Consider the following 16,905-nt stretch of genomic DNA (forward strand, 5'->3'; position numbering starts at 1 on the left):
AGAATACGATAAAGTGTTTGAAAACTTGTTGCAGTGTCTATCAGGAAATCACTCTGGAATCTTCCTGAGAAAAGTCGTACAGGGACAACATTGTCTGATACATTAATAACACACCTCCACTCAGAAATTTGACCGCTCTTGTCAAATATCTGCCAGTTTCCCACAGTAAATTCTTTATGTAATAGTACACGTTTTCCTTTTTGAGGAATTTCATATCATGTGTTGCATTCACCACTTCTCAGGTCTTCAAGAGGTATATGGACTTCAGTTATTTGGGGATATCGGTAACTTATAATTGATATAAGCAAACGGTTATCTCATTGTTGAGGGATCTTGTTACAATTAAATGAGGACTTCCTATCTTAAGTACTGTCTTGTAGCAATTGAACTTGCCATCTTGACTGAAACAGGCCATTACATTTTCTTTCTGCCACCGTCAACAGCCCTGAAGATCGTATTCCGTGGTTTCCTATTTTCACACCAGACACGTTCTGGGGCTGTATATTAACTAAGGCAACCGTCGCTACAATGTGTTAGTGCGACATTAAACCACTAGAGATATATACATACGTATTTTCTTTCTGTGTACAATTCTATTCGGCAATCTTCTACTGTATATTATCTTTGTTGTGAAGTTCCGTAACCACAGTAGTGAATTTATTTCACACTTTCTATCTTAAACTCTCATACAATCTTACAGTAATTGTCAAATGACTCTATTCGCAACTTAACGTGAGCAATAGTATTTCCAAACGAGTATTCATAGCTGGTACGCTTATTTTTCTCTTACCGAGCTCGATAGCTGCAGTTGCTTAAGTGCGGCCACTATCTGGTATTCGGGAGATAGTAGGTTCGAACCCCACTCTCGGTAGTCCTGAAGATGGTTTTCCATGGTTTCCCATTTTCACAGCAGGAAAATGCCGGAACTTTACCTTAATTAAGGCCACGGCCACTTTCTTCCCACTCCTAGCCCCATCCTATCCCATCGTCGCCATAAGACCTAACTGTGTCGGTGCGACGTAAAGCCACTTGTAAAAAAATATTTTTCTCTTAATTTACAAATTCAGAGGGTTTCCTATTTGGTACGCAGTATTCGTTAGGAATAATAGTCATTTTTCACTTACTAACGAGGTGAGCCATTGAAATGTATTAAATACCTAGATATATAAGTGAAGTAGAATTTAACAACCCGTAAAAGAATAGCCTATATGTGCCAGTAACTACAGTTCTATTATCGCAACATGGCATGGATGCTATACAAGGGATATCCCTCGGATCTTTAATGCAGTGGTTTCCCGTTGCCTTCTGCATCCTACTGTCGTTGAGCAGATCAAGCCAGTTCATCCGTCTTTGGGAATGATTTCTCATCCCAAGGACAAGAGGGTGCTCTGGCCGTTGGCACTTGGTAGAGGGGGCCCGTTTATACCGGTGGTCACACGGTAGACGCCGTTTAATGTCATGCCCGGGACATTTAATAGAGCAGAGGAGAGATAAATTTCTTGGGCACGTCCTACGACATGACACCTTTGTCCAGAATGTCTTCAAAGGCAAGATCCTAGGGAAGCAGTCGAGAGGAAGACTGCGTCTCTCATACCTTAGGAATATAATCACTCAGCTGGGTTTTGAAATTTTGACGGAGACGATGATCTTTCGCAGAATATTATTATGTCATTAAGCATGCCTGTGGCACACACTGTCAACGGATTAACATATTTTTGCATTGTTTCAGGAACCTCCGTTGTCTTCAATCCGTCACCCTGGACCTCTTCGCCTTTTCTTCACAAAGGTAAGTACCAGTGCATGTATTCCTCTGAGGAAGACGCTGATAGGATGTGAATTGACAATAGTCTCACCAGGCATTTAGTGCAATTATTGGTAATGGCTCAGCCGATTGCCACCTCTAGAATAATTCATTTGATCCGACTTGATTGTATCTGATCAGGCTACTGATCGCTTGGTGCTTGTTCACTTCCCCGTGCGCCTGGCTGGTAATATACTCCATTCCATGTTATGTCAATAAAGGTAACCAACGTGTATCCTTACGGGAGTGCTTTGTAAAGATAGACTGTTGAAAAACTTGTATGAGAGGAGTAGTCATTAGTAAGGACAGTCTCTCTGATGGAACGTGCTGTTTACGGTCATATTTATGGATTTTTATTCATTTATACCATCAACAGAGTGTGAGTTCAATTATAGGTGGCTTAAAATAGATAGTATTGAAAATACTTTGATACAGGAATCGGAATGAAACATATAAACAAAATGAAAATGTGGAAAATTACAAACGTGCTTTGAAATATTATCTGTAAAATGGAATATTTAATGCCACAAACAAACTACCCTACTAAAGTTAAAAAGACAAACAAACGAATAACGTACGTTGATTTCGCATTCCTTTCAAAGGCTGTCCGTTAAACACGTAGAAATTACTTCCCAATCAAGACAATCAGCGAAGTCAAAGTCAAAGTTATCAGACGTATAGTTGCTAAGAAGAAAAGAAGAATTAACTCATGGTATTTTATACATTCCTTGGCGGTACATTTTTTTTTCAGAAAATAGTGAACAATTTTGTAGGTATCTAGAGGGTCTTTAACTACATGCGAGTTGAAATATTTTGATAACAGTTAATATTATGTCTCATAAATTACTCAATTTGAAAACATGATACACGAATATATGTAGTCCATACCTGAAGTATGCAAATAATGTGACATAATGTCCTACGAATAAGCGTTTTGATTTTGAATTTCTTTTCCTGATACTGAAGGTAATGTATTGAAGAGAACAACGGGCATTATTACATTATTCACAAGTTTATGAAGAAATATTTGTTCAGTCATCTTTTCTGTTCAATAGTAACTAATAGACCCGTGCTGCTCCGTTATAAATAGGTCAGTTAACTCGTCTCGATATGCCTTTCGTAATCATATTGTTTTGCCTGCCCTTTTCAATATTTTTATGAACATTTAATACCAGTACATAATAATTGAGTCCTTCATAATGTAGTTTTCAACACTTCTTTCCATACAAATTTTCACTGTGCTTCGAACATTCCGGCGTATCAGAATCTTATCAATTTCAAATGATCTTGCCCGAGATAGTGCAACATACAATTGACCGTGATTGAATACTGCTTCGGGTAAGTAGACACCCACTTTTCAAGAGTTTGTCCCTGTGCTTTATTAACGTTCATACAGAAGGCTTATGGACTTGATACCTTCTCGTCTGTGTGTACGTCGACTCTTTTCTCTTAGCAGCATAAGTTATTATGAACGTTCTGCCATCTGTTGAGTATATATGGAAGCTGGGCAAGGTCAGAGAACCAAAGAGTATCTAGCAAAGAATATTATACTACAATGATCAGAGGAATTGTATACTCTCTGGTTTGACAGGCAGTAAACAAACAGCTGCATAGAAACAAATTACTAAGGATGAAAATCACATACATCAATCATTATATTAATGAAAGTGTTAATACGGATTGTATTGCAGGATAGGTTAAGCGTTCTCCTGCAATTATTGGAGTGGTTATTTAGTGATTTTATTTTAGGATAACTCAATGTTGACTGAACTTAAGAGACCTATCAATGTCTGATGATTCACCGGCAGGTAATTTCGGAGATAATTATAAAAGAATGAAGCAAATTGGTCCAATAGAACGGCTGGAAGGACTGGACAAAACTCTTTTAGTAAACTTGTAAATATACAGCATAGATGTGTAATGAAATTCAGAAGTTATATGCAATGGGTGTTGCTTCTGGGGAGAAATATCTTATATCGTATGCAATAAAGATATCGTCGGAAAGGTTCCTGATCCTTTTCAGTCTGATTTCGGTATGGATATATCTGGTTAACTTGAATCTTTCTTATAACTATGAAGTTTCAAGGCCAAAATATGAAACACTAAACGTATCAGTCAAATATTCAACTCTCATTCACTTCAGACTCACGAAATACTAGTATTAGAAGTGTGTTGTTGGTGACATGTATCATTCTAGTTATTTGCTTCATGAAGAATTAGATAGATCGCATTAATCTGCGCACTTTTCGGAACCGTGATAGTCAATGTTTTGCTGTCGCTATTTCTAGAACTTGATAGTACATTGTGCCGGCCTCGTCGTGTAGAGGTAGCGTGCCTGCCTCTTACCCGGAGGCCCCGGGTTCGATTCCCGGCCAGGTCAGGGATTTTTATCTGGACCTGAGGGCTGGTACGAGGTCCACTCAGCCTACGTGATTAGAATTGAGGAGCTCTCTGACGGAGAGATAGCGGCCCCGGTGTAGAAAGCCAAGAATAATGGCCGAGAGGATTCGTCGTGCTGACCACACGACACCTCGTAATCTGCAGGTTTTCGGTCTGAGCAGCGGTCACTTGGTAGGCCAAGGCCCTTTAATGGCTGTAGTGCCATGGGGTTTGGTTTTGGACAGTACATTAAACTTACTTAGTATTGTCAGTAATGTTCAAAATAAACTCCATATTCACAACCGGCATTGGGTAAACAATTTTCGTGATAAGAATGATATTTCAAGTACGGGGACTTTCGAAATTTATTATGTGTATAATATGTCCCCAGAAGACTCTGGATGGCTGTGATTTAAATCGCGTAATGTTATATTCAGGTGTCGGTGGGGACTGATTACAATACAAAAAATGCCTAATGAGGTAAAAAAGTAAAGCCCTGCTATAATTAACAGGAAAATAGATTTTACGTTATTATTTTATTTAGTTGACTGGAATGAATACACTAGGAGTTCTTGAGATTCCTTTTTTGCAAAAGATAGAGTCTGGAAAAGCCATCAAGTTTTTCGACTTGGTTGCATAACAACAGTATTTAGTGTTATAATATACACCGACTCATACAAAATTACAATTTTTACATTCTGGGCATCACTTTGGATGAATTAAACCTCAAGTTGGTCTCATAAAGGTTAAGAGAATTAACCAATGAAGGTTCATATCACCCACCCGTCGGACTTATTGGGTCGTGTTGAGTACATATAGTAGGTGCCGAAGATAAAACAAAAAGATGGCCGATTGGACACCAGTGGGATTTCGCATCGGATAGTATATCGTTTGAACTATGGTGATTTAGGCCATGTTTGTGTGTTGGAAGGGATCTGATCTACAGGTCTGACAAACTACCAGAGTGCGCGCTTGTCGCTCGTTGTGGTCAAATATTTAATTTTCACAACACTGTTATACTTGAAATACGCTGGCATCTTCTTAGGTCGTATACGAAAACCATGGATGTTCCAAAAATTCAGATTTTGACTTTTACACAGTTTATTTATATTTGAAATGACGAGCGAGTAATTACAAGCAATTTTATCACAAAAGTATGAGACTTTTGACACATTCGTGCAATTGTATTCAATATTTGTTGATATGAATGATCAGAATCACGGTAGTTCCACAAACATAAAGAAAAACTTAAGGATTTTTAAACAGTAATATTTATATTTATTTCATTGAAATACGTTCCTTTTAATGTTTTATACAATTTAATAACCATTTCCTACAGAAAAAGCATTAATTAACTAGAAAACACATTCTTAATGCTATGTATAATTTAATCTGACAATGAAATGTGTTTGGCATGAGATACATTTACATGAATTCGTAATAAATTTCGAGCCATAGGTTCTTAGTGAAATTTCAAGTGCTGTGACGTCCGTACAGATGGTTTCTGACGATTGCTACTGAAAATTTTATTATGGTTGTCACAATCTGATCTTGAAGTTGTTTTTCCAATTTATATGTTTCCGTCCACTTTACAAGTCTTTTGGAAATCGTTCCTCTAGCTTCAGAGAATAGGCCTTTTACGGCTGTCTACGTATTATGATCTTTGAAGGAAGGGAATTACTGGCTCAAATATATTTTCATTTTCTCTGTCGACCTACTCAGGTTGCGAAGTAGGTACTAACTTTTTTAAATATTGTTATTGTTATATGTCAAAAACCCGAATGTGAAAAAATCAGTTGTCGGCGGTTATGGATATTGTTAAGCAAATTAACTTCTGCAACTATTATTTTAAGTTGCAATGTGACCTACAGGAGCAAGAAGAGGATGCTATTCGAAATATTGAATTTTAAATTGACGCTGAAACTTAAAATGTGTTTTTCTAAAAACTAGTAATATGCACAATCGTTGATGTGCCATAAGTAGGAAGAACAAAAAAAGTTCAACCGAACCTTCGAAATCATGACCTAATAAGTCGAAAGTGAATTTCAAATGAAATAATGTTCTTAACACATCATGTCAATGTGTATTATGTGGTGTTTTTCTCATGATACTTATAACTAGTAACAGTCATTTACGTCTGTGATTCCTAATTGAAAGCCATCAAGTACAGAGAACTGTGTGATGGTGAGCCTTTTGATTCGTCGTGCTGAATCTTAGCATAATTCTATTCAGGCTGAGCACACGACACGACATAGATTACAACGAGGGGAGGAACCCTCTAAGACTTTCTTCTGAGAAATGGCGTAACCCCATTTGACAACAGTAATGTCTCCAGATGTCTTAAATGGGAAAGCATTACGTGGCGTAAGAAATTGGAGCCAGGCATTGTTGAAGTCATCAGGGATTTAGAGAGTCTGTGCTGCTGTCTCTTGGACGAGAAAATTGGCGGTCGGCGAATGAGATTATCGTCTTTCATGAGCGACTGATATAAACGGGCCAGGGTTTGGTAAAACGGGCTGGGGTGGGGATCTTTCTTGTTAACTTAATGCATTCGGATCTACTCGAAGGTATTTATCTCTGGATTCTGATTTCCTGGAAGAAACGCAGAAGCTTATGTTCTATGCTTCCTTGGGCGATGAGACACGTAATTTAGTGTTGACAATTTAGATTAAAATCTCTTCTACCGTTTTGCAGTTTCATGGGTTCCTTTATGAAATTTCCATCGAAATTAGTACAGAATGTTGAAATCCTCATCGTCATCATCATCATCATCGCCATCATCAGTCACCACTGATCTTGATTTAGGATTGTCGCGAAGGTGACAGATTCCCTATCAGTTTGTTTACCTAAATTTTTCTTAAAATATTTCAAAGAATATGAAGAAGTATCAATTTCCCTTTCGTAAATTATTCCAATTCTTAATTCATCTTCCTATAGATAAATATTTGTCCCAATGTCTGCTCTTTAACTCCACCTTTATCATCAAATAATGGTCTTTCGTGCTCGAAACCTGAATGTCATTGATCTTAAGTTCTTGAAACCCGGCCTTGGCGAAATGGACTGCTATTCACACAGCACTTCACTTGCTGTATAGAGCTCATCTGATTTTATTAGTACCACGTCTAGAATGTTGTTCCCTCTAGCTGGTTCGATCACTTTCAGATTCAGCTGTCCTTTTCAGATTAGTAGATCATTCTTTCTGCCATTGGCATTACTGGTAAACTGAAACCACCCACTACAATCACTTTCCTTTCAGAGACGTTTACCAATAAGCAGATTATCTTATCGATTAATTCTGAGTCAGCGTCACCCTTTCCAGACCCGTATATCCCAAAATCATCAACTTGCCAATTATCTTTAGAGATAAGCCTTACACCTACAATTCTATGTCTCTCTCCTTACGTTTTTCATATATTACGCAGTTTTCTTTCAATAGAATAAATGCCTTTCCGTCCCCATCAACCTAATGCCATCTGACATCTGGTGGAAGGTCCGGTACCAAGGGTAAATGGTTAGCGTGCTGGCCTTTCGTTAGAGGGTTCCCGGTTTCGATTCCCGGCAGGATCGGGAATTTTAACCATCATTGGTTAATTTCTCTGGCACGGACGTTGGGTGTATGTGTCGTCTTCACCATCATTTTATCCTCATACCAACGCACACGTCGCCTACGGGAATCAAATCGAAAGACCTGCACCTGGCGAGCCGAACATGTTCTCGAACCCTCCCGGCACAAAAAGCCATATGCCATTTCATTTTTACCTGGTCGAAAGACTTTTACTCCAAGATATGACTTACGTACCAGTATGTGAAACCTCAACCTCATGACCTGTTTTACTTATCGTCATTCGTACTGTTCAAGAATTATGTTTTCAGAACATCAGTATTCCTAAATTGAATGTATTTTCTGCTATAAAATGAATTAATAAAAAGAATTAATTGATTGAACCTACGAAGTGCTTTTTGTATACAACGAAGTGAATAATTGGGACATTGTATCATGTATGTACTATCGGACTACAAAGCAGCAAAATTCAGTATTCAACAGTGTAGGATCTGTGGGTGTTTGAACATCCAATTTATGGAGGATTTTTTGCTGGTTGCAGAAAATTGTATCGAATCTTATATCAGTGAATGATTGTGGTACGTCTGATCGCGTTGTATGAATCAAAATGTTGGCTAGCAATGAATAGTGTGAAGAACCAACTTCATGTCATGGAGGTGCGGATGTATAGATGGGCTATGGGAGCCATACGGTTAGACAACGTGTATAATAACACAATCAGGTGGTAAATGGGTGTTGAATGAGGATAGTATGTCACTCATGACGTGTGGATGATATCTGAGCATCAAAACCCAGTTATTAGAAGCGCATGATATATCGAATTCTATTCGTTAGTAAATGGAGATTTAAGATCTTCTTTGTAAGCCTTCATAATGAACGCACAGTTATGCTTAAAATCTTAACGGCAGTAGCTTTTACTGAAAGATATGTTTTCAGATTATTTAAGTAAGATAGTGGGGTAAAGAAATACGATTGTGATGTAAATGTATTCAAATTGCTACCACGAGTAAGAGATCCAATCTTAACAATTCAACATTCCTCATTTCCTCATAATAGGTCTAACGTTTCTGGAGGGTTGGGTGGAGTGGGTGGCTAGAACAGCTGCTGACTTTCCGCCTAGATGGCAAAGATTCGATTTTGGCCTTAGATGATCTGAACCAGGCGAGTCGAACATGTCCTTGAACACTCCCGGCTCTGAATGCTGTACGATAAATAAATCTCTGCCATAATTAAAAAATTAACCAGGTGGCTCCAGTTGCAACAGAAATTCCTTTGATAAGCTGAAGAAAGCTTTGTCCGTTTCTTTGGCTGAATGATCAACGTACAAATCTTCGCTTCAGAGGATTTCGTGTTCTATTCCCGGCAGGGTCGAAGATTCTAAACTGCGCATCGTTTATTTATCTGGTTCTGGGGCAGGGTGTTTGTATTTATCTGAGTACGCATCTTCATATACATCCACCAATCACCACTGAATCATGCAATAGTGAATACATCCCTCCACAACTGGCCATTGAACTGAGCAAACTCCACATCAAAAGCCGATCCCAATAAACTGAGGAAAAAGTTCGGGAAGGAGAGGAAAAACATCGTCCGTACTCCATGTTACTTAATATTTTGCATTATGTCTGTAACTAATAGATAACCAGGTATCTCGCGAAAGCGTCATCAGTTTCGAAGGATGATTTCAGTTCCATTGTTCTAATGTGTAGGTAGAACCAGTCCAAACAAGGAATACTGATCGGTAGAACTCGCGTTTTTAGGCATTAATAAGTTAGAATGCAAACTTATTGAAACAAGTAACACGTATATACTAGCCCGCACAACAGTTCTGCTAGGAGATTTTCATAAACATTATGGGCCCGGCCTCTTAGAACCCCAGAAAGTTATGTTACTCCCCGTTACATTACAGAAGAGCGGGTTAGACTACATCTCCTGCTTGGTAAATTAATTTGCATTCTAACCTATTACATCCTAATTCAACTCATCAGTTAGGCCTACAGAAAACATATATTTGGTTGTCACTGAAAACTAAGAATTGTTGAAAGTGTTACTTTATGTGTCCAATCCACAGAGCGGCCTCAAATTAGTCTAGTGCGATATTTCGTTCAGTGATATTTATTGACGGTGACTGTACAACAACAGAAATATGAGTACAGTTCCTCGCTACGTCATCCTAGCCGGACCGCCCTGCCGTGCGGCGCGCCGTGCTGCTTCCTCACTGTTGTCATACAGCAACTTTCACTCATTCGCTACTGGAAATAATAACTATTCCTCTTGTATAAGTTGCTTCAAGTTTTTTTCTTTTAGCTTGAATAAGTTTTTTTTCTTTTTCTTTTTTTGCTAGGGGCTTTACGTCGCACCGACGCGGCCGTGGCCTTAATTAATGTACAGCCCCAGCATTTGCCTGGTGTGAAAATGGGAAACCACGGAAAACCATCTTCAGGGCTGCCGATAGTGGGATTCGAACCTACTATCTCCCGGATGCAAGCTCACAGCCGCGCGCCTCTACGCGCACGGCCAACTCGCCCGGTAGCTTGAATAAGCTAGTTAAAGTTGGGTTACCTCATTCTTTACCCTGCCTTGGCATGATGATCAGACGTTAAAGCATAGGTCGCGTAGAGAAACTAGTTAAGGAGAATTTCAGTTCCCCCTGAGGAGAACTCCGCTGGTAGCCAGGGCGATGTGACATCCGAAGTATCTTTACAGTCCAACTACCCCCGTATTTATAAAAACCAATGTAGGATATAGAGGAAGCCTCCGTGGCTCAGGCGGCAGCGCGCCAGCCTATCACCGCTGGGTTTCGTGGTTCATATCTCTGCCATTCGATGTGAGATTTCTGCTGGACAAAGCATAGGTGGGACAGGTTTCCCTCCTTGCACTCCGGTATTCCCTATCATCTATAATTCCGGCAACACTCTCCATTATAATATTATACCTGTCAGACAGAGGAGTACGACAGGCTTCGGCAGCCGGCACAATTCCTATCCTCGCCAGTAGATAGGGGCTTCATTCAATCCATTCCTGACTGAGTCAAATGACTGGAGACATGTTGTAGATTTTCAAGGTAGGGTATAGAGAATACGAGATGGGTAGAATGTTTACGGACAACAGAGTGGATTAGACCTTTTCTCAAGTAGAGACAAATGTTGCAGCCGGCGGCGCAAGGTAAACAGATGATGTTACAACCTGCACACTACAGAAATGAAATTAAATATATCTGACAGAACACCAGAGGAAAAGCATATGATGACTCTTACGTGAAACACCCTGTGTATGAGAGTGTAGTGAATTTCCACCCCTACTTCCCTCTGATCCCGTGCTTGGTTCTTCTGTAGATCAAATTTTCTCCGTACAATGGACCATGCATTTTTTTTCTCCAGACCATCTCCGTGAGATTCTCCGGTGGGTACATTAGGGGAAGGTGGCGCGCCGAGGGAAGCCAACCTGAAGATCGATTCTGCTTCAGTTAGTTGACATTATTCACTCAATGTCTGAGGGAGTGAAGGGAGAACGAGATGAAGGAAGGTGCCATTGTGAGGTGTTCCATTATTCTCATGCTATCCAGTTACCTTGATGAATTTCCCCATTCCCCTCCTCCGCCGTCTACGAATGCTAATGTCGTTGTAGTCTGCTCATCTCTGAATACTTTGAATAAATATCAATATCTTTAAGCTGCTCCTCACAGTAATGGGAAGGCATTATGGCGGTCGTTTGTTCAAGTGAAGAGGGGAGAGCGGAAATGACTCCGACTTGTCTTTGAAATTCGCACCTACCTGTTTGTTTTTCTGTCATGAAGTTCTCAGGTTAAAATCAACGCAGACTCTACCTTATCCTTACTACAAATAGAACTATTTGTTAAGTTGCTTTCACACACATTCTATGCCAGCCCTATTTTAATAATGTTAAATTAGTCATATTCAATATTCGTTTTCTCCTAATGAATGGCAGGTAGTGTTCTGAAACTCTTACACTGGTTTAGAGATATACTTTGGTTTTAATAGGACCTTAAATCTTTAATTGGTATATCTAATTGAAAGGTAGAATTTTTTAATGAGGTGTTATATTTTGAAAAGGTATAAATGTTACATTTTCCACATTGTAAATATTTTGCTAAGTTTACTGGTTCAGTTTATACACTGAAGTATTTTTAGACTGCTACATATAATTCAAAAGCCGTAGTTTATTGGTGCAGAGATAAAGTGTGGTATGTTCCCAAAAATGCCAATATTCAGAAAAACATGTTAAAATTGATAATTGTTATAGTTGACAGCACACTTCAACACATAAGGTACGTTTATGCTGCAGCTTCGCTGCTGGCACATGGATGCTCGCTCTAGCACCTCGCTTCTGGCTATAACCAAGTTGCTCGCCATGGAGCTTTTACCCTGCAGCAGTCCCGCACGCACGCTGCTGGCAGCTCTCAGGTGTAGTCGAAAATTCACAACAGCGGAACTGATAGTGAAGACTGTTTGTATTTTGCATAACTTGATTATAGATATTGAGGGACTGAACACTTAGACTGCGAAGACGTACTTCCCAGAGCTACTCCGTCGAGGAGAAACAATGTCGGTCCAGCTGAAGCTTTTGAAGTCGTAGTTCTGTTGACGAGTGTATCTTATAATAATTTGGTGTACTGAATGTGTAATAAAAAGTTTGAAATGCCTCGCCTGGATTTTTCAGTACATTTCTACTGTGGGAGTTGATTGAAGATGCTTCATTTAATAGCGTATCTTTGAATACTGTAAAATAAGGGGTTATGGAGTATCTCATTTTGACTTTAGTTAGGTCTCCTAAACAAAATGTATATACAGTTTGAAAAAATAACTGTCGAACTTTCCATGAAAAACTAGGTACTTCATATAAATCACCTGCTTGTAATGATAGAGGTCCCCTAAATAGCAAGAAAAAAAGAACAAAGTTGATATAATCGTTCCGCATTCTTTTGCCACTTCATTCCGTAGTTTGATGATGATGAAGATGATGATGATGATTATGCTTGTTGTTTAACGCGGGCTAACATCTAGGTCATCGGCCCCTGATGGTACGCGATGAGACGAAAGGGATAATTTTTTTTAAATAAACCACTGACTAGGATTAGAAAAATGATAATGATGAGGAAAATTATTATGAATTTAAAATAATCAGTGAATCTAATAATTCGCAATGCCTTATTTTGCTCTAAAATTAAAAAAGAGTAAAATGTAATATAATTGAATAAGGCACTGACATAGAAGTAAAATAATATATTTAATTCAAATTAAAAGTCTACAAAGATAGATAAACATATAGTCAATAGAATAAAATGGTTGTTAATAATAAATGAAGAAAGCAAAGCAAATAGAAACTTCAATTTTAAACACGATAAAAAGAGACACTCTCCCTCATAAATCGGAGAACGAGGTCTACTGGCCGCTCGTCATCTCGTCACTCCTTTTATCCCATATGAACCTCTTATGATGATCTGCATGCCGCTGGTTCCAAATTGCATTGCGTTCGGAGACAGGTTCAGATAGCATGTGAGCAAGTAATCACTCAACATGTGTATCGAGTGCGAAGAGAGGAAGAGTGGGAGAGCGGGTGACCTTGAAAGAACCAATCACAGTCCAAGTTACAGTATAGCAGGCGATGTGCCAGGCTCGAAAATCGAAAGTGTTTGAGACCATGGATGTGGCGAGGATAGCAGTGAGCAGCGCAGCTACAAGCCGGGCTCTAGGGTAAAAGCACCAATTGATTTCCATTGGTTTGTTTCATCATCGCCTAACATCGAGCATCCAGGCTTGGCCATGTGCCAGCAGCGAAGCTGCAGCATAAACGTACCCTAAACCCACCATCAACCGGTTACCACTTACCTATGGCAGTCAATTTGTAGAGTGTACCCTCTCTCGTGATAGCTACAAACCACAGCCCTCTAAATTCAACATTTTAAAAATTTGAAGTATAGCATGTCAAAAAATTTGAAATTCTACTTGAATACAGATTTTAGGATGTTTAAAACGCTTCTTGTATTACATTGTATGCCATTTTAATCAGGGAAGACCAAAAAATTATTTAATCCTTATGTTTTTGTCTGGATAATAATTATACTGCTTGATATTTACGCACAATTTTCCGCGTTTACTTGAGAGTGTATTTGAGAATTGTCTTTATCATTAGTACTTTACAGCTCCAAGCAAAATCCGATTTCCAGTGACTGCGATAATGGACCTGTATTTCAAAATTCATGCTTTCTTTTCATACAATGCAAGCGATTTTAAATAATCAAGTGTTAATAAACACGAAACTTTTTGTCTTCCGAACATACTGGGAACTATCTCACGAGAAAAGATGAAGCAGTAGGATGTAAACTTTGACGTTAGGGTAAAGGTGATGAAGCAAATTGTATATGGCTTTGTCGAAGGATAAATAATACTAAATATTGTTATTTGCTTTACATCCCACTAACTACTTTTTCACAGTTTTCGGAGACGCCGAGGTGCCGGAATTTTGTCCTGGAGGAGTTATTTTACGTCCCAGTAAAGCTACCGACACGAGGCTGACATATTTGAGCACCTTCAAATACCACCGGACTGAGCAGGTATCGAACCTGCCAAGTTGGGGTCAGAAGGGCCGCGCCTCAACCGTCTGAGCCATTCAGTCCGGTCAGAACGATAACTTATTTGTTGTATCTGACTGCTTATATTGCGACTAAAATATAATTATGTACGGAGCCAGTGGCCGCGTGGTTTGGATCGAGTAGCTGGCAGCTGGCATTCGGTAGAGGGTAAGTTCGAACATCAATGTCGGCAGCCCTGAATATGGTTTTCCGTACTCTATCATATTCTCATGATACAAATGCTAGGAATGTAGGCTACCTCAGTTAAGGCCACTGTCGTTCCTTCCCACTCCTAGCCCTTTCCTGACCGGTCGTCGCCATAAGACCTATATGTGTCAGAGTGACGTAAACCAAATGTAATAGAAGAAGTTTGCTTATATTCCGACTAAGAAGTATAACAATTAGTCCCACCTGGTGGTGACATTGATGCGGGCTATCTACCTTCATAATGATATGTCGTGAACGATCTTCTCTACAAGTCTATTTCTTACTGTCCAATCATCGTCTTCCTGAGCATCCTCGCTCCTTTTTCTTGTCGGCAATATTTCCTGCATTCTTCTCGCCACGTATTATTTTCCATTCAGAATAATATTGACGTACCATTGACATACTATAGGTATATAACTAGTCTAAATATATTTTCCGAAGGTTATCGATATTTGTACCTCTATTATACTTATGGCATTCACCTTACCAGAATAACTGTCTTCCAAAGTTATTTTCAACATTACTTTTGATAGAGGTTTGAATGATTTGACTTTAAGGATTACATAAGTTTCTTTCAGTAGAACTTTTCGGTGCCGTCCTGCATTTTTGGATCGAGCCTTCATTTACTCTGAGTAAAATATTTTTAAAAAATGAGATCAGGTAAATTACAGATTGTCCAAATCGAAAACTATATGAGTGTCCATTTTAATAGCCAAGTCGTACAGTAGGTCAAGATGTTGGCAAACCACCTCGAATTCCTGTTATTTCTGACTTCATTTACATTGTCCTTGAATATTCCTTTGTTTGAAAATATGTGAAGCTCGTGAATATTATATATACTACTGCAGAGGATCTGAAAACAGATCTGAAAAGACTGTAGAATTATAATTTTCTGCGTGTACGGAATGTGTGGAAATTCTTTGAGGCAAGAGAACTGAAGGAAAAATATGGAGTGGATGTACAGGAGGAGAATTAAAAGAAACACGAAAATGCACGAATGAAGTACAGGAAGATACAGATAGCAGAAATTCACTTTACGTCTTGTAAAATTAATACAGCCAGTTATAAAACGGAGCCCTATCCAACGTTTGTTGAACAATGGCGTACTTCTTCTTTCCACTTCATTTTCTCATAGATAAGAGGTTTATCGTTTCTATCTTCCGTGAGTCTACCTCAGTACTCTTGTATTTCAATAGACTACTCTATCTTGTCACATTTTATAACGAGATGTTATACATTAGCATTGTTAGAAATTAAATGACCGACCATTCAATCATCTTTTACGTCTGTCCAGAAACTTATAACGATTAAGGCAACTTTATAATATATTGGCTTCCAAAATATAGAATTTTCATCTTATTATATCGTGTTTACGGTACCGTAATATTTTCATCTATTTTAAGTATTAATGTTTTATTTATAAAGCTTATAAACACAGTCAACCATTCAGTTCGTTATCAACAGTAGGCCTAGTTCCAACAGAAACATTATTATCGAAACAGACTTTCAACGTATTAGGTCGTGACATGCCCCACAACGGGCGACTTAAACGCACTCCACAGTGTGCTAGCAGCAGTGCCAGTAGCTCAGATCCTTTCAAACAGAACAAAGATGGCCTAGGCCACCATAGCTCAACTGGTAGAGCAACCGACGCGAAATCGGGAGGTTGTGGGTTCGGATCCCACTGGTGTCCGGCTGGCCATTTTTGTTCTGTACTTAACATCTCTTCAATACGTACTACATGTACGTAACACGACCTAATACGTTGAAAGTCTGTTTCGATTACAATGCGGTCGTGAAAATTCAATATTCAGAAACGTTATTATTATTATTATTATTATTATTACTATTATTATTATTATTATTATTATTATTATTATTATTATTATTATTATTATTATTATTATTATTATTATTATTATGGCGTGATTAGCTCAGTGGTTTAGCTACTGGCTTCCCACCCGGAAGGATGAGGTTCGGATCCCGGTCGATCCTGGGTTGAGGGTTCATCTCAAAATCACGTGGTATGCCTCTGTGGTGTAGTGGTTAGTATGATTAGCTGTCAACACCGGAGGCCGGCTTCGATTCCCTGCTTAGCCACGAAATTTGAAAACTGGTACGAGGGCTGGAACGGGTTCCACTCAAACAAAAAATTATTCGAAGACAAGGTAAATTAAGTCATAACTAACAAGATAAATACGAAGTGCTTGGCAGAATCTTCACCTGCGACGACGTGGCTATTTATTTGGTCATTCATGCAGTTTTCGATTTGTACAGTCTGTAATTATATTTACATGATCTAATTATTGTTTGTTTTTATATTTTAATGTCAGAGTACATGAAGAGTCAATCCAAAAATGCAGG

Source organism: Anabrus simplex, chromosome 9, assembly GCF_040414725.1.
Source record: "Anabrus simplex isolate iqAnaSimp1 chromosome 9, ASM4041472v1, whole genome shotgun sequence".
Taxonomy (NCBI): domain Eukaryota; kingdom Metazoa; phylum Arthropoda; class Insecta; order Orthoptera; family Tettigoniidae; genus Anabrus; species Anabrus simplex.